Below are 20,151 nucleotides of genomic sequence, written 5' to 3'. Positions count from 1 at the left end.
AAAAATAGTAACTGAACAATGAATATCATCTTGACTATTCTGCATTTCCTCTATCCATTTTTACTGTCAGTTATGTGTATGGTGTATAGGTCCTTAAAAGTTTTAGTCGTAGACCAAACAAATGGGTAAGTATATGAGTAAAGGTAAAGGTTTCCCTGTACTAGTTTTGTCCGACTCTAGGGCATGGTGCTTATGTCCGTTTCTTGGCCAAGAGAGTTAGGGTGTTGTCCGAAAACATATTCCATGATCATGTAGCCAGCATGGCTATAGGCCAAAGGAGCACAGAATGCTGTTCCCTTCCCACTGAAGGGGTACCTATTATTCTCCTATGATCGTGGAGACAGCAGCCAGACTGGATTGCTCTGTCCAGTAACCAATTGGACTGAGTCTACACTTGTGATGTCATCGAGCTCTGGTGACTCCTCCCAGTTTAGACTCAGTCCAACCTGGACAAGCTATTAAATTGAGCTATTTCATTTATTGGCTTTTTTTTTCTAAATTTTTTTCTAAATTTTTCTACCAATTTGGCTAACTTTTAAATTGGATTGTGGATTATTTTTCCCTTTTTCTCTAGCCCCTTTAGGGCGGGAGATTCAAACTTGCTTCCAGCTCCCTGCAGCAGCCTTGCGACCACGAGTTAGCTCCAGACGCAAGCAAGCACTATTCAGCGTGGCACTGACTTTCAGCTCACGAGCTACAGCTCAGAGGCTGATTTGAGGCTTTCGGACTGGCACAGAGGCTGCAAACAGCGAAGGGACGCCCAGGTGGACAGGAGCTGGGGTGAGGAATGGGAACTCACCCTGTTGCTCAGTCTCGGGCCTCGAATCCGAGCTGTCAAGCTTTCCAGCTGACAAGCTCAGTATCTTAAACCACTGAGCCATTGCCCCACCACCACCACCACCACCATATAAATGTATGGGTATAATATATATATCCTAAAAATGCGAGTTCCAGGTGTAGTTATAAAAGAAACAGACATTGTGATCTCTGGAACTTTAAAATATATTGCTCACTAAGCTTTCGTTAGCCACTGCTAACATCATCAAGAGTGTAAAAGCCATTAAAGAGGTACCTGCCTTTATACAATGTTAATCAATTTGGCCATTGCGTGCGTGATAGGCCCATTCACCCGCCTCCCACCTCATTAGTTTTGTTGTTTTTACATCAGGCATGTTAATCGATGCTCCTATTCCTTCCTCCCTTATCGAACACAGCTTGGGCTGTTCCTCCCCAGGAAATAACGGTGAGCTGTCTGATGTTGATTTAACAGCATTCTCTCGGTTTCCTCCCACATCTCCTTCCTCTTCTTCTGTCTCACAGGCACATCTGATATATTAACCAGCTTCATTTGTTGTTTTGCCTGAGATCTTGTAACTGACCCGGCTCGTTCCTCAATGTTCATATCTATTATAGCTTGAGGTAATTCTGCCGGGTTCCTTGGCATTCGATCTGGGCTGGCTATGTCTTCGTAGTGCACATCTGCATGTCCAAAGGTCTGTGTGTGTGTGCTGTCGATCTCTACTCCCTGATAGAGGTTGGTCTTTGCTCATTCTGCCGGATCTTTCTTGGTGCCTCAATGCTTGGTAAGCGGGTAGCAGGTCGATGTGTCTATTGATGGAGTTTTTGTCGGAAAACCAGGCTTCTTTCAATAGGCATCCCCCTTTTGTTACATTATGGGCAACAACCTCTGCCTCTTGAAAGTTGAATGCATGATTGTGCTCTTTCATATGCGTCCAGATCTGAGAGCGCTGTTCTTTACAGCGGACAGCCGGTTCATGTTCATGCACTCTACTCTGTAGCCCTTAGCTGTTTCCCCTATATAGTTACTTGCACAACTGTTGCAGTTAATACAGTAAACCACTGAGGATGCCTCTTTTTTGGGTAATTCATCTTTTGGGTGCATCACTTTAATGGCTTTTACACTCTGACAATGTTAGCAGTGGCTAACGAAAGCTTAGTGAGCAATATATTTTAAAGTTCTGGAGATCACAAAGCCTGTTTCTTTTATAACTACACCTGGAACTCGCATTATATATATAAATATATGTATGTGTGTATGTGTGTAGGTATAGGTATAGGTATAACATTATATATATATATATATATATATATATATATATATATATATATATATATATATATATATATATATATATATATATATACATATACATATACATATACATATACATATACATATACATATACATATACACATATACACATATACACATATACACATATATATACATACATATACATACATATACATACATATACATACATACATACATACATACATACATACATATATATATATATATATATATATATATATATGTTTTCTGAGGTTTTCGCGGGTGTTAGTATGTAGGTCTCTAGTTGTTCGGGTTTTCTCCCGCGTAGAATTGGAGATGGCTTGGCGACGTTTCGACGAAGTCACATTCGTCATCTTCAGGCTGCTGCTGACTACTTCAGGTTTGGTGTTTCCAGGAGTAGTGAACTACTCCTGGAAACACCAAACCTGAAGTAGTCAGCAGCAGCCTGAAGATGACGAATGTGACTTCGTCGAAACGTCGCCAAGACATCTCCAATTCTACGCGGGAGAAAACCCGAACAACTATATATATATATATATATATATATATATATATATATATATATATATATATATATATATATATATATATATATATATATATATATATATATATATATATATATATATATATATATATATATATATATATATATATATGTTATACCCATACATTTATGGAGGGGGGGGCAATGGCTCAGTGGTTTAAGATACTGAGCTTGTCAGTGTGTGTGTGTGTGTGTGTGTGTGTATACATACATACATATATGTATACACACACATATACATATACACACCTACACATACATACATAAGCTTGATCTCTATAAACCTGACTTTTTTATTAAAAAAATACAGACAATTTAAGTCTGCCAACTATAAAAAGAGCCCGGTTTATTCGGGGAAATAACATATTATATGATCTTGTGATGTGATGCAATGTGATATGTCTGCGATGAATGCCCTTGTGTAATGAACAATATAGTGAAACATGGTCAATTAATTACACACTAAATGCTCAGCCGAAGGGGTCTTTCTCTATCTTCCATAGACAACATTGAAAGAGTGACTACTCTGTATTTTGGAACCTTCAAAATATTTAATCTGTTGGGTTAAAATTTTTGATGGAGAGATATCTTCTGTATGTTCTGCTAATATTTTTTTTTGTATCCGAGATCTGTTTGTCAACATCTAACTATTTGTGATCCCAGAGCTATTAAAATAGGGAAGAGGAACCGAATGTCAAGAGTTTACTTTCTAGCAATTTTATACTGGTTGTCTTAAAATTGCTTGCAAGTGAAAGGGAAACCAAACCCTCCAAAATCAAACAAGTTTCAGACAATAGTTGATATTGATTTGCTTGGCTTTCAACATCAGGGAGATGAAGCCAGCCTCTAACTGGAGGGCTGCATTTGGTATATAAAATCGATCTAAAAAAAAAAAAAATCCCCCCCTGGATATTTTCTAAAAGGGAAAAATCTTACATGCAAGCTTGTCAACCATACAAAGCTAGGGCAACTTCTTTTCTTCAGAAGATTTTGAGTGCTGAGGGGAATATGTCCAGCGGTAATATTTTGATTATTTTTCAAGCATACTTTTTTTCATATCAGTAACTAATATCCTATGTAGCACAGGATCCAGTTACTTTGGGACTTCTTTTGTCTAATGGTATCTACGTAGGACACGGTGGCTCAGTGGCTAAGACGCCACTGAGCTTGTTGATCAGAATGTTCGGTGGTTTAAATCTCTAGTGCTGCGTAACGGAGTGAGCTCCAGTTACTTGTCCCAGCTTCTGCCAACCTAGCAATTTGAACGCAGGTAAAAATGCAGGTAGAAAAATAGGGACCACTTTGGTGGGAAGGTAACAGCGTTCCGTGCACCTTTGGCATTTAGTCATGACAGCCACATGACCAGGGAGATATCTTCAGACAGGCTTTGAAATGGAGATGAACACCACCCCCTAGAGTCAGGAATGACTAGCACATATGTGCGAGGGAAACCTTTACCTTTAGCTACACACCCACATGCTCTAAAAAGATGGGCATTGTTCAATGTCTGCTTATTTTTGTCTTAAAGCTGGAGTAAGTTTGAGTCCACTCCAGTGTGAGTGCAATTGTATAGTTTTATAGGCAAGTTGACTATTAGGGTGTGTCAAATTTTTCAACTTTCAATTTCCAAACATTAGGGGTGCTCAAAATTTGTGACACGCCTTGGGGATTCTAAAAATATTTTGGTTACTTTAATACAGGGGTGTCAAACTTGCAGCCTGCCATGCCTGGTTTAGCGAAAGGGAAAAATGTCGTGATATGTCATGTGACAATGCAGTGGTGATGCAAGTTTGACACCCCTGCTTTAGTATAATTTACATGTGCTTGATAAATAACTATGTAACTATAATTTTTAACATATTTCATTTGAATGTCAGTTCACAATAGAAACAGCCTTTTTCCATATTATTTTCATTCTCTTGATGTCTCTAGTGCAAAAAATGTTATTCTGATCAGAATCTGGCTTGAAGTCTGAAATATTTCTGTCCTTCACTCTTGAGTTTTTATGTGTCTGGGTTTGGTTCTAAATGACTGTTTTTATGCTTTCTAATATCTGAAACCTCATGGTTTGTTGAGTCTTAACAGTTGCAGGGTTCAGTTGACTAAATTAACTTCTGCTGATCCATGAGTATAAATGATGCTAAACAATTTGTAAAAAAAATAATGAGCTGGCTGTTTCAATTTCTGTTATTCTGATTTCACCACCAAATAAAACTTATGAACAAGCAAAGTTTGGGGTAAATACAAATTTTCTGGAGTGTTTGGAAGAGATTCCACCCAAACATCCTTGGCCTATCAAGAGAAATTAGGGATAAAAATAGGCACAACACTATGCAGTTTTAGCCTGCCTAAAAGAGAAGCACACACTTTTTGTGTTGATGAGTATTAACATTCAAAGTAGGTCACAGTGCCTCTACTGAATATTTCTAATAGTATAACCCTCTCTGTTTCCAGAGTTTAATTACAACAGGGATCCCACAGGGCTGCTAATTTCATGTCACAGAGCTAGTGAAGTTTCTTGATTTAAGTCATATATATATGGGATCCAGATATGTCTGTCAAACCACAAATGGTAGCAAAGGAATGAAGAATGTTAATTCAATTGACTATTTTTCTGCTATTAATGGTAAGTACCACCAGCTGCAGATGATCAGTATTGCTTTTCATCTGCCTCTGGTATTTTTCACCGAAGCTGACATGATTGATGGAGGCAGAATTGGAATGAAGGGTGAGCATCGCAACTTCTTTAGCCATTCTGTTTCTGATTGTGTTTTTATTACAGGAGTCAGCTTGGAATGTTTAATTACTTTTGGAAACTAGCAACTGCTGATGATGTCAAATGCTGATAATTGGTTTAGGACACAGATGTGCTATAAATTAAGCTGAGGTCATCTCAGATAATTTGTGTATTATTGCCTACTTACTTGGGGTGGGGGGGGGGGAGAGGGAGGAGGTGGAAGGCGCTTTCTTGCTGGCTTTCAGAAGAATTTCATGCCTCTAACCCAAGGTGATGGTTTTGTGGGTCATGGAAGTTGAATAACAACGCATTTAAACTCGGAGGCATGAAAGCCACACTTGGTAAGAATAAATGCCATAGGAAAGCTAAAACTACTTTTATTGAGATTGGTAATAATAACTAAATCATGCAAGCCTGTTTGTGGGGTTCTTCCTTCTCCTCCTTATAACTTGAATTAGGTACTTTCCTGAACCACTTCCAAATATTTTGTCATTTTTTCGGACTTATGAAATGTTTTAGTCCCTTTTGCTTAGACCAGGAATCTCCAACCTTAGCAACTTTAAACCTGGCGGATGTCAACTCCCAGAAATTCACCAGGCTTAAAGTTGCCAAAGTTGGAGACCTCTGACTTAGAGAACAGTTTCTGCATATTTCCATCATGGCCACTTTCCTTACTCTCTGTGAGGTATTGCGGTGGGGTGGGGGTGGGGGGGGACACGTCACATGTATGTTTTGGTGCATGTTACACAAGTGTGTAATTAGGATATTTGCACAATGCCTTAATGCAGTGTTTCTCAACCTTGGCAACTTGAAGATGTCTGGACTTCAACTCCCAGAATTCCCCAGCCTGGCTGGGGAATTCTGGGAGTTGAAGTCCAGTCATCTTCAAGTTGCCAAGGTTGAGAAACACTGCCTTAATGATACACATGTCATTTTTACATCACTGTGACTGGTGATGGATATCTCCATCTAGATAGTGTTCTGTTTTTCCATATATAAGCGTTGCCTTTTTCAGATATTGTACTTCATCCCAGTAGCTGTAGCCCACCATGATCCAGGAAGAGGAATGACAGGGGTTACGGTTTAGTAATAGCTAAGGTTCTCTATCCCTGCTGCAAAGCACCGCTTTTTGAACAGCATATTATATCAGACAATGGACAGCCTTCAACAGTGATAATGTGCAAAATACTTTTATAATTGCTAAAGTTACTGAATAATGTAAATCTTCGTAAGGCACCGCTCTCCAGAATATTAAACATTTATGTTAATTTGAAAAAGAAAACTTTAGGCCCTCTTTTCATCCATCAGCAATTAGATGCATTAAATATATATCCCTGTTTTTGTTGCATTTCATCCTGTTACATTGGCAGTGATTAGTAGGGAAGCTTAATATAATTCTGAAGGCAGCCTCGGCATTTTTAGTTGGATAGCCGGCTCATCTTCAGTAAAACGGTGCTGTAGGACTTGGAACCTGTATAGCTGATTCATAAATCTAATTTTACTATGAACTTTTGTGGAGGTCCTCCCTCCCTCTTCCCCTCTCCCTTTTTTGGTAATAAGATTGTGTACCAAGGATTTCCTCTTCTCCCCATGGAAATGTGCTGTGTGTGTGTGTGTGTGTGTGTGTGTGTGTGTATGTGCACGTACACAAACACACACACACACGCACTCCACATGTCTCCATTGGATCCAAGACATTCTTTCTATACAGAATAAAATAAGTCTAGCTGTATCTTATTTAGCATGCATTTGATCCAATATTGGGTAAACAGTTACGTCTTTCATATTGAATGCTTCACAGTCTCATCTTATACATGTTTTCATATAGAACCTGCAATATTCTATGTCAATTTGGAATCATTGCTCCTACGTAATATTTTTTAAACTCTAACTATGAGTCTCTAAAGGCCAAGTAAAAATGCCAAGTTTAGTTAAATGTTAGTTCTACATATAATTTCAAAGCTCTGCTCTGGTCTTTACATATAATTAGAAACAAACACTTTTCAAACACCAAAATCTATCAATCTGTAATCTTATCTTAAGAGCCGAGGTGGCGCAGTGGGTAGAGTGCAATACTGCAGGCCACTTCAGCTGACTGCTAGTTCAGCAGTTCAGTGGTTCAAATCTCACCGGCTCAGGGTTGACTCAGCCTTCCATCCTTCCGTGGTGGGTAAAATGAGGACCCAGCTTGTTGTTGGGGGCAATATGCTGACTCTGTAAACCGCTTAGAGAGGCCTGAAAGGCCTATGAAGCGGTACATAAGTCTACTGCTATTGCTATTGCTATATTATCCATCCACCCACCCATCCATCCACCTATGTTTTAGCTCTTTGTTTAGCATCAAGGTTGCTCTTTGGTTTTATATGGCAGCTTCTTTTGCAGTTGTAATGTCTTTGGCAGATTTTATAAACTAATATTTTGTGTTAGCGCAGCCGCTACTGTATAGTCATTTGAACTCCTTTATTACATTCCCTTTTCTTGATTTAAAGAGTTATGTTGCTCATTAAACTCACGTTCATGCATGGGAATCGGTTATGAACTTGTTGTGGCCTGCATGGATTGAACAAACAAACAAAATTTGTTAACAACTCCATTAGCACAGTTCCTTTTCATCAGGCTCGGATTCTACCTAATGTACCACTAACCATTATTTTCTCACCTAGTTTGCTCAGCAGTGACAGATAATAGATGAAGCCATTACAAATATATTTGACACTGCATCCCTGAAGATGTGAAAATTGAAGTCTCTCATCATGATTTAAAATGTGTGTTCACTTGCTTAAATGAAGTGGAAGAAGTTGCAGTGGAAATAAAGCAAGCCAGATTTCTAAAAACACTGGGCTGGCTGTTACTGGGGTTAATATACTGCATCAGACCCATATAGAGCCATCTGAAGATAGCTTAGGTTGAATTTGTGCTTCATCAAATGTTCTTGTGGCATGATTTTTTTCCTGTGATGTGACATTCAATAACATGTGTCCGTCCTTGGAAATGGAATTTCATTGGGCTTCATGAAAACCTATATTTCTTTCTCTTTGTTTCATCTATTTTTTGAATTATGGTGTTAATGTGAAGATGGTCCTTTGCAGTAAAGTTGGTAGTGATTTGTGAGAATTAAGGCAAACATCTCAATTTGCCCCTGTAATATGAGGGAGCTCAGACACTGACCAGGATGGCTGTGTCACGGCGGCCTCCCTCAGTAACCAAGAAAGAAACCACTCAACTCCATTTTGCAGAATTAAGAGTACTTTTACTGGTCATGAGTAGATAGCAGCTAAGCAAAGCAAGATCTGAGGCAAAAGCGCGCGTAATCATTGATATCAATGTGACCCAACCCCCTCCCCTTGGTAACCCCAACCCATAGTCCAATCCAAACACCCCACAGGTGTCATGTGGGAGACATCTTCAAAAAGCATCATCAGGTTGGTATGCCGGACAGTTGGCCTTGGCGGCAAATCCTCTATCTGCAGCATGCGCAGTAGATGGTGAGAACAACTCCCTTTTTACAATCACTCCTGTACTGACACTTTCCCACCCAAATACCATGCCCCCCCTCCCCATTTCAATGGCAGCTGAAAGCAAGCAGCAAAACAGAGGCTGACAGGCTGACTCAGAGCCGGTAGTAGTAACTCCTTTTCTCCTTCCTTTATCACTCCTCCACTATGGGTCTCACCAGAGTCCTCCGGAGAAAGTACTTTTTTAAAGGTTGAAGGTATGGGATCATGAAAATGAGTTCGGGGCCCTTTGTTCTGGTGGGACCCAAAGTGAATGTCTCCTCTCCCTACACTATTTTAGCCCTTAGGTCCCCTGTCCCCCAATTTCAGTGTGTAGGCTAATAAAGCATGAACTCCCTCATTTGTTTTGTGCTCTTGATAGTTGACTGCCTACCCAGCTACAAATGGGAACAGTTTTGATTAAATTTTGTATTTCTGTCTTTTCTCTCTCTTTTTACAAAAAGGCAAATTGTACGTATACCACGAGGTTTATAAATGAATGAAGTACATTGTTGTGGATATGGTCCGTTCCTTAGGAATTGACGTAGAAATCTAAATTAAGCTTGAAACACCATGGCTTTTCCAATTTTCACATAAAGGAATCATTTGTAAGTAAGAGAAGCATCGAGGCTACAAAGATAATTGTTTTTAAGTGGCCAAACTATTTCCTAGTATTTTGTATATTCTGCCTTAGATCCTATTATACCAACAGCCCTGTGCATCCTCTTTGTCAAGCTTCCCTTCTCTGCACTCTGCCTGATCCTTGCTCAGCCTCCCTTGAACTCTTACACACCCTCCCTGATCCTTTCTGTGCCTCCCCTGCACTCTCATGCAAACACCTTTCCAAAGCTCCCCATGCCTCTTGTGCCCGCCTGCCTCACTGTGCACCCTCCCCAAGCTTTGATGTGTCTCCCTCACTTCCCTGCGTATTAGTTCATGCCCTCCCCTACCTGTCAGCAATCATCTATCTTCCAGCTTGTTTTGCAAGCTACATTTTGCTGGTTTCCCCACTGACTTGATTTATGGGAAACCAGCAGGAAGTTTTCTTGCCTAATGACCATCGGATTTGGTTAACAACGGCAATTGGGATTGCAGAGATTGCCATTGCTAAGTGAAACGTTTGTGCTTTATGATACTATTAATTCAGCTCTGCAAAACAGAGTTCCCAGTTTTGTGTGTGGCCCCTTGGGAAAATTAATTGCCCAGCCCTGATCTAAGTTCTAGAAAATGTACACTTTTTACTACCTATGTTTTCTTATGGAGTGCATAGAAAAACCTATCAACTTCTTGCTTTCCTCTAAACTGACCTTCTAGCTGGAATACACTGAACTTTTCTTTGCTTATTGATTTATTTTTCAAAATGCACCGTGAATGGCTGCCATTTTAACTTATGAACTCTGGGTAGCTAACAACAATCAACAAAAAAGAATATCCTAAAACCTTTATAATGGCATAGAAGCATCTGGAGAGAGCATGAAATAACTAGGTTTGCAGCACAAATCTTTTCATCATCTTTAAGTTATCTTCTTATTAGTTTGCAGCTTTCTTGAAATATCCCAAGAAGCATTAAGACAGATAGACAAGTTTCTACTGACAGTGTGAAAGTCCCAGAGATTAATGTGGAGAATTATTTTTATATAGTTGTGCAGTAGAGTAGAATAAGGGGAAAATAACTCATTTGTCCAATTTATGTTATTGGCTAAGTGGCAAACACTCTCTTAGCTATTTTTAGGTTCTGTAACAACACTGAAATAAGTGCAAACTTCAAAAAATGCTTCAGATATTCCTCACTTACTGAATTCAATTGGATCCAGCAACTCTGTCTCTAAGCAACGTTGTGACCATGTTGGATAACGGTGTTAGTTCCACTGAGATCATTTAGCAAACCACCCACAATTGTTAAGAGCAATGTCACATAATTGTGACTTACAACTTTCTTCTGGTGTCCCCATTGACTTGGCCTGTTGAAAGCCACAAATGATGATTAAATGAGTATGGGATGCTGCAGCCATTGTAAACGCACACTGGTTGTCAATTGCAATTGCAATCACATGACTGGGGGCATGTTGTGATGGCTGCAAGTTCGAAGACTGGTCATAAATCTCCTTTTTTTCAGTGCCGTCATAATAGTTTATAGTTTATAGTTTATTTATTTGTATGCCGCCCTTTTCCCTGGGGGGACTCAGGGCGGCTCACAATCAAAGGAAGGGGGGGGACAGACTTTTACATATAAGACAGTACATGATTAAAACGCAACATTCATACCATTCAGGCGGGTTACAATCTTTAGCCCCAGGCCTGACGGGATAGCCAGGTTCTAAGGGCTGTGCGGAAGGTCTGGAGGGTGGTGAGGGTACGAAGCTCCACGGGGAGATCGTTCCATTGGGTCGGGGCTCCCACCGAGAAGGCTCTCCTCCACGTGGTGGCCAGTCGGCATTGGCCAGCAGATGGAACTCGGAGGAGGCCTAAACGATGAGATCTAATGGGTCGTGTGGAGGTGATCGGCAGTAGGCGGTCTCTCAAGTACCCAGATCCACTACTATGAAGGGCTTTATAGGTGGCAAGTAGCACCTTGAAGCGTATCCGGAGATCGACAGGTAGCCAGCGCAGCTCGCGGAGGATAGGTGTTACGTGGGTGAAGCGAGGTGCACCCACAATCGCTCGCGCGATAACTTTGAATGCTCACTGAACGAGCAGTCAGTAAGCGAGGACTACCAATATTGCTCTCCCACGTAGATGAAAAATGCTGAACTATATCACTGGAAACTATGCAAAGCATAAGGGCAATAACAAATACTTGGAAAATATAATTTACTGTTGGCTTGTTTCTCCTGGGCCTGTGGCTGCATTTCCTACTAAGTGAAATGCAAAGCACCAAATGCAAATTCCAGAGCATCAGAAGGCACGACAAGAAACAGTAGTTGGAAGAAGAGCAGCAACCCAGAACTAAGGAAAAACTTCCTAACAGTGAGAACAATTAACCAGTGGAACGGCTTGCCTTCAGAAGGTGTGGATGTTTCATCCCTGGAGGCTTTGGACAGCCATTTGTCTAGATGGTAAGGTCTCCTGCTCAAGCTGGGAGTTGGACTAGAAGACCTCCACGGTCCCTTCCAACTCTGATATTCTGATTATTGGGGGAATGAAAATATCCTAATAAATCAATTTCTGTCCTATCACAGTATTTCCACTGGATTTCCACACTTTGCCCTTGGCTTGCATGCTTGTATTCAGCAATATTCAGCTGTGGTTGTTGAAACTGGGTGTTCAGTGCATCTAAATTGTACTGTTCAGGAAAATGTTGCCTGAAATCATAGGTGCTACAAATGCTTTAGTATTATTTGGGAGAGTTAAGAGATGGGCAAAAATTGTAGTATCCATTGCCTGGTTCTTGCTAGAAAGCAAATATCTTTTGATGTGTATGACTTAAAAATATTGACATTGACCTGATAGAATTGTGCAGGGAGATTATGCCCTTCGTGTAGAAGAAATGTTTAATGTAGAGGAAGATGTAGTCAGATGAACACTTATTTATAGTCTGATGTCACAGGTTGATTAAATAGGCGACTAGGACAGTGTGAACTTGTGCAGGTGATGGTTTTTCCCTTCATGCCAGACCTTCAGCATTTGAAATCCTTGCTTTTCTTTGCCAGTTCACAACCGTATTTCCAAAACGTAACAGCTTGAATGAAATAGCATTTCCAGATCTCTGCCTGTTGAACCTGAAACAAACTCCTACATTAACAAAGATATTGGCAGCTATGTCTGTATTCAGTGGTTTGCAAACCTCTATACCTCCAACTCCTACCAGCAATATATATATATATGTCCTGGGTTTTCTCTAGGCTCAATAAACGTAAAGCTACTCATAAATAGATAATGTGCAATAATGTGAAGTGCTGGCGGCTCTGTGTCTGAAAACAACCACATTTCCTAATATTTAATTTTTCATCCAGCTATTTCATTTAGACCTATGTTTCTATGCTTTTGATTTATTGCTGTAAATTTTCTCTCGATGGTGTGTTTTGGATTTTTAAAAAAAAATGAAAAAAAAGCAATTAACTGTTTTCTCTCATTTTAAGTCAGTCATCTAAAAATATCTTTAGCACAGCTTTAGGAAACGCGTAATGAATTATGAACTGAGTGCTGGGTGATAAAGTAACCCCGCTATCATACAAATTTTCTGTATGTATTAGAATTTATGGTCATGCACATAATCCATACATTGTTTTCTCTGAATGATCCATAGAAAGGGATTTGTCACATACTGCTTTTAGAAACAAGAACATTTTTGGACAATAATTATAATTCTCCACTTGAAAATATTTCTCAGCTGACTTTAGCCTGTGTAGGAGGTAAAAGTATTCGACAAACAAGAGCTCAGTGGGTGGTGTTCAATATCATGTGAATGGGACTTGAGGCTGCCTTTCTCTCCTCTGCCTCTGTTTGCCTCCCATAGTGTAATCTCTTTGGTTTTGAGAATAGATGTGGCTAATGTGCTACCTAGGTTTGCATCATTGATAGATAGATAGATGCAGCAGAATACAACCAAATTGGACTACTGCAATACACTCTGCATAAGGTTGCCCTTGAAGAATATCCAGAAGGTACAGTCTGCCTCTGTATTATACCTCTGCTCTGTGAGATGTACTAGTTGCCAGTTTGCTTCTTGATCCAAGTGCTAGATTTATTTATATATTAAATATTATTATTATTAAATATATTTATATGCTGCCCAATCCCGAAGGACTCCGGGCGGCTTACAAAAAATATAAGAAAAAAAAACACATAACACTTAACACATAACACATTTAACACTTAAAAAGCCTTCATTGCATGAGACGGGTCTCCCCAGTTATATCAGCCCACTCCGTTAAAGCTGGCAGAGGAACCATGTTGCAAATACCATCAGCTGGGATCTACAATTGGTGAGTCCCAAGAAACAGGCCTTCTCTGCTGTGGCACCCTCCTTATAGAACACTTTTCCTCCCAAAATTAGATTAAAGTAAAGGTAAAGGTTTCCCTCGCATATATGTGCTAGTTGTTCCCGACTCTAGGGGGCGGTGCTCATCTGCATTTCAAAGCCGAAGAGCCAGCACTATTAAAAGATGTCTCTGTGGTCATGTGGCCAGCATGACTAAATGTTGAAGGCGCACAGAATGCTGTTAACCTTCCCACCAAAGATGGTTCCCATTTTTGTATTTGCATTTTTACATGCTTTCAAACTGCTAGGTTGGCAGAAGAAAATTACATTAGCTCCATCCTTTTGTTATTTTGCAAAGCTCTTAAGACTTGGTTTATGTTATCACGCCAAGGAATCGGAGATTTGCTTACATGACTCCATTGTTGAGCTGGCTATTTTTATCCTCTTTTTGTCTGGGGTTTGTATATTTGTTTTTTATACTATTTATTTCTTAATGCAATTCCTTTATTTTTTTAATATCTTTTATATTTATGTTTTTTCTCCGATAGTTATCTGTCAATTTTTAGTGAGATGAGCAGCTATACAAATTTGATCAATACATTGGGTTATATTAAGTGAAATATTAACAGCACTCTTATTTAATCAAAATTATTTTCAAAAATGATACTGTTTCATTGAAAAGGTGCCTGACATAATTAATTGTGTAATGAGATCACTGCATCATTTATAATTAAAACTTAAGAGTATTTCCTGTGGGCTTCTTTTAAAAAGTAAAGACTTTTTTAAAAAATAAAACCTTTTTTCTTTAAGTAAGTAGAATCTTTAAACTCTTGATACATAAATATTAAACGATCTTTTCTGATATTAGTTTAATAGACCTACATGAACTAAATATAAAATTGATCTATATTCTTGGGTATACATTCTAATTTTTTAAACAATAGGAGCTTGATCCAAAGCACTTTGAATGAAAAAAAAAACTGTTAGTGAAAAAAAAATTGCATGTTGGTACAATAAGCATTATTGTATTAGAGCAGCTGCCTCCAATCTTTGTGGCTTGGCGACCCAGCTGGGGGGTGAGAGGGGAACCACACCAGGCCAGTGGCGGGCCATTGCGCACCCATATGCTATGCAGCTCGACTGCAAGTGGAGTTGCGCATGATTGTGTGTGCTGGCCCGCCACTCATGCAAGTTGAACTGTGTACGTATGCACATTGACCTGCCTCTCTTACAGCCTGGTTCCGAATAGGCCACGGCCTTGTAGTGGGCCACGGCCCATGGGGTTGGAGACCCCTGTGTTAGAGGCTCTTATTATGCTTCATGTACATATTACATGTATTTGGTTTTTTACCCTACTCCTTTGTAAGATGTAAAATAACTCTTGATTAGAGCAGAAAGTACTACAGCGTGACATTTCCATATTACTTGAACAATAGAGAGCCGAGGTGGCACAGTGGTTAAATGCAGCACTGCAGGCTACTTCAGCTGACTGCAGTTCTGCAGTTCGGCTGTTCAAATCTCACTGGCTCAGGGTTGACTCAGCCTTCCATCCTTCCGAGGTGGGTAAAATGAGGACCCAGATTGTTGTTGGGGGCGATATGCTGACTCTGTAAACCGCTTAGAGAGGGCTGAAAGCCCTATGAAGCGGTATATAAGTCTAACTGCTATTGCTATTGCTATTGCTAGTATTGAATATTGTGATGGAAGTAGTAATATCGGATACTTTTAATTTCAGTCTCTACTTGTTCAGGATAGTACAGGTAGTTCTCAACTTACAACCATTCATTTAGTGACAGTTTGATGTTACAACAGCAGTGAAAAAAGAAATGAACAACTGCTACTCACACTTATAACCATTGTAGCATCCCCACGTGATCAAAATTCTGGTGCTTGGCAAACCAGCATGTATTTACCTCAGTGGCTTTGTTCCAGGGTTTGGTGAACTTCATTTATGACCTTCCCAACTGGGGTTCTGACAGCCAAACTCAGTAGGGGAAGTTGGATTCACTTAATGACTCCATATGCAACCTAAATTGTAGTGATTTCCTGAACCATGGCAAAAAAAGTTATAAAATCAGGTGTGACTCACTAACAACTGTCTTGCTTAGCAACATAAATTCTGGTCCCAATTGTAGTTGTACAATTCACAAAATAGTTCAGGTGTTCCTTTTCCCATAAGAATATTTTTTCTTACTAAATCCTAAAAAGAATAAGGATTTAAGATGTCTGCGTGTCTTATTCTTAAATTGACATTTGATTACTTGTCGAACAATGTACAAGAAACATGTAGCAAAGTTATAATTTTAAAAATGCTATAGAAGAAGTATTGCACGAGAATGAGCAATTACCAATATAACCGTTATTTATTTTAGTTTTTAGTTTTTAGCCTTAGGATGCTGCATGGGGAAATTGTAGTAAAATGCTGAAAAGTGACTAAATTATTTTCCAAGTTGGGCCTTGGAAAAACAGTGCTATAAGCAGATTGTGAGGTAAAACCACTTTTATTGTTAGGTGTTTTTCTGATGCCTTATTTTCTGGCTGCTCTTTCTGACAAAGAAGACTCCAGCAAACAAAAGCATCTACTACAATAAAGTCACTATAAAGTCACAGTAAAGTGTCACAGGACTCTCTTAGAAGAGGTTAACATCTACACCTCTAAAAAAATGACTTAATGGCTCTAAATAATTTTGATTTGCTTCTCACCCAGAATCTGCTTGAATTACTTTCTTACTGTGCAAGTGTTGTCTTTAATGGCTATTTAAACGGTTGCATGGTATTGTATTTTATGAAATATTAATATGTGTGTGAGTCTGATGGAATTAAAGAACAAAGCACTATTTTTATAATATGGTAGTGAAATTTGCTTTCTACGCAAAGTACAAAGACAGCGAGACTGGCTTTCTACATTGTCAAATGTAACAGTGTTGTGTGTGACTTTAGGCATATACAGCATACTGTTTTTGTAGAAAAAGTTACTTGAACACATAACAAGATGGAACAGTCTCCCACATTACTTATTGGAGCGGAGGGAGTTTGTGTTTGTGCCAAACAACATGTGGATTTTGTTTTCTTCATCTGTTCTTACAGGAAGAAGATAAACCGTGACACATCTCAAAGTTTCTAGAATTAAATAGCTGTAACTCATTTAATTTGACAATACAATAGAATACAATAGCAGAATTGGAAGGGAACTTGGAGGTCTTCTAGTCCAACCCCTGCCTAGTCAGGAAACGCTATACCGTTTCAGACAAATGGCTATCCAACATCTTCTTAAAGATTTCCAATGTTGAGGCATTCACAACTTCTGGAGGCAATTTCTGTTCCACTGATTAATTGTTCTAACTGTCAGGAAATTTCTCCTTAGTTCTAAGTTGCTTCTCTCCTTGATTAGTTTCCACCCATTGCTTCTTTTTCTACCCTCAGGTGCCTTGGAGAATAGTTTGACTCCCTCTTCTTTGTGGCAACCTCTGAGATATTGGAACACTGCTATCATGTCTCCCCTGGTCCTTCTTTTCATTAAACTAGACATACCCAGTTCCTGCAACCGTTCTTCATGTTTTAGGCTCCAGTCCCCTAATGATCTTTGTTGCCCTTCTCTGGACTCTTTCTAGAGTCTCCACATCTTTTCTACATCTTGGCGACCAAAACGGAATACAGTATTCCAAGTGTGGCCTTACCAAGGCATTATAAGTGGTATTAACACTTCATGTGATCTTGATTCTAACCCTCTGTTTATGTAGCCTAGAACTGTGTTGGCTTTTTTGGCAGCTGCTTCACACTGCTGGCTCATATTTAAATGGTTGTCCACCAGGAGTCCAAGATCCCTCACACAGTTACTAGTATTGAGCAAGGTACCACCTATACTGTACCTGTGCATTTCGTTTTTCTTGCCTAAATGTAGAACCTTACTCTTTTCACCATTGAATTTCATTTTATTAGATAGTGCCCAATGTTCAAGTTTGTCAAGATCCTTCTGTACCTTGAGCCTATCTTCTGGAGTGTTGGCTATTCCTGCCAGTTTGGTGTCATCTGCAAATTTGACGAGTTCCCCATTTATTCCCTCATCCAAATCGTTGATGAAGATGTTGAAGAGTGCTGGGCCTAAAACAGAGCCTTGGGGTACTCCACTGCATATTTCCCTCCATGTAAATGCAGTTCCATTGAGGACTACACGTTGAGTGTGGTTGGTCAGCCAGTTACGAATCCATCTGGTGGTGATGCTGTCCAACCCACATTCTTCTACTTTATCTAGTAGTAGGTTATGGTGTATCTTATCAAATGCCTTACTGAAGTCCAAGTAAACTATATCGACGGCATTCCTCTGGTCCACTAATTTTGTCACTTTGTCAAAGAATGCAATAAAATTAGTCTGGCATGATCTGTTTTTGACAAACCCATGTTGGCTTTTGGCTATTACTTTGTTTACTTCTAGGTGTTTGCTAATTTGTTGCTTGGTTATCTTTTCCAAAATATTTCCTGGTATTGAGATCAGGCTGATAGGTCTGTAGTTTCCTGGATCTATTTTTTCCCCTTTTTTGAAGATGGGAACCACATCAGCTCTTTTCCAGTCCTCTAGCAGTTTCCCGGTGCTTCAGGATATCTGAAAGATATATCGTATTATTCGGAGTATAAGACGCACCCTTTTTCCTCAAAAAAGAGGCTGAAAATCTGGGTGCGTCTTATACACCGAATACAGCATTTTATTCCTCCCGAAGCTCCGCCCCTTCACCAAAATGGCCGTGCATATTCTTATGGAGGCTTTCAGAGAGTTCCTGGGGGCTGGGGAGGGCAGAAATGAGCAAAAAATGGGCCTGTTTTTGCCCCCTCCCCAGCCCCCAGCAGCACTCTATAAGCTTCCATAAGGCTATGCATGCAATTTTTTTTGACAAAAAATGGGCCTGTTTTCGTGAAAAATGGGCCTGTTTTGCTCGTTTTTGTCTCCCCCCCCCAGGAGCACTCTGCAAGCTCCCCAAGGCTATTCATGCCTTTAAAAAATGGGAGGTTTGCAGAGTGCAAAAACTTTTTTTCCTTTTGGAAAGCTCTTTAACTGATTGATGAGAATTACATTGATCAAGTGCTGTGCCAGCAGAAACGCCTACCTATCTACTGTATTTCTCTCTATCTCTATTTCTCTCACTCTATCCCTCTACCTTCCTACCTACCTACACACTCTCTCTCTCCCTACCTACCTTCTGTATTTCTCTCTCTCTCTCTCTCTCTCTCTCTCTCTCTCTCTCTCTCTCTCTCTCTCTCTCTCTCCCTTTATCTACTTACCTACCTACCTAACTACTCTCTCTCTCTCCCTACCTATCTACTGCATTTCTCTCTCTCTATTTCTATCTATCCCTCTACCTACCTACTTACCTACACACACTCTCTCTCTCCCTATCTACCTACTGTATTTCTCTCTATCCCTTTCTATTTCTCTCTCTATCCCTTTACCTACCTACCTACATTCTCTCTCCCTACCTACCTACTGTATTTCTCTCTCTCTCTATCTCACTCTATTTATCTCTCTCTCTCTATCCCTTTATCTACCTACCTACCTACCTACTCTCTCTCCCTACCTACTTACTGTATTTCTCTCTCTTTCTCTCCCTCAGTATCCTTCTACCCACCTACCTACTTTTTTTTTTTAAATTGCCTCTTCAAAACCTTGGTGCGTCTTATACTCCCGTGCATCTTATACTCCGAAAAATACGGTAGTTCAGTGGTTCTGAGATCTCATCTGCCAGTTCCTTCAGAACCCTGGGGTATAATCCATCCGGTCCTGGTGATTTGACCTCGTCTAGGGTAGACAGGTGCTCACTTACCATTTTCTTCCCTATTTCAACTTGCCTTCCTAATCTGATTTTTGTGGTGCTGTTTTTGATAGGTTGGACTGTTTTATCCCTTTGTGTAAAGACAGATGCAAATAATGAGTTAAATAGTTCTGCTTTCTCCCTGTTGCTTGTCACCTTCTTGCCACTTTCTCCCAGCAATGAACCAATTGTTTCCTAGACACTATTCTTTGCTTCCCTAAAATCTTTGTTATACAGAACCAAAGTGTGTTGTAGTAAAAATGCAAAATCAATATATAGCGTTACAATCACTTTAAAAGATAAAAAAATAGATTCCTAGGCATTGCCAGCAGTTCATTTTGTAGAATTACATGTCATAGTTGCGATAAGGATTATTTTCACATTTATTACATCCAAGATAGGCCAAGGATAGAAACTGTCCATTTCAACTTTCTTCTGTGAGTACCAACCCTGATAAAGTGTTAGATAATTAGATAGCCATAGGTACACAAACACAAGCGCACTCATTTTGTGTGTTTTTTATTTTAAAAAAAAACAAAATCATACAATCCT

General features: G+C 39.6%; 1 protein-coding gene across 2 annotated transcripts in view; it reads left to right on the top strand.

The window, feature by feature from the left end:
- KLHL29 (kelch like family member 29) overlaps window positions 1-20,151 on the top strand; it is a 445,288-nt gene that overhangs the window by 60,924 nt on the left and 364,213 nt on the right. The window lies entirely within an intron of this gene.

This window comes from Thamnophis sirtalis, unplaced genomic scaffold (genome assembly GCF_051295495.1).
Source record: "Thamnophis sirtalis isolate CommonGarterSnake01/CBP01778 unplaced genomic scaffold, rThaSir2_p1.2 scaffold_5, whole genome shotgun sequence".
NCBI classification, from domain to species: Eukaryota; Metazoa; Chordata; class Lepidosauria; order Squamata; family Natricidae; genus Thamnophis; species Thamnophis sirtalis.
Note: the sequence above shows the minus strand (reverse complement) of the source record. Positions and strands in the feature narration are given on the sequence as shown.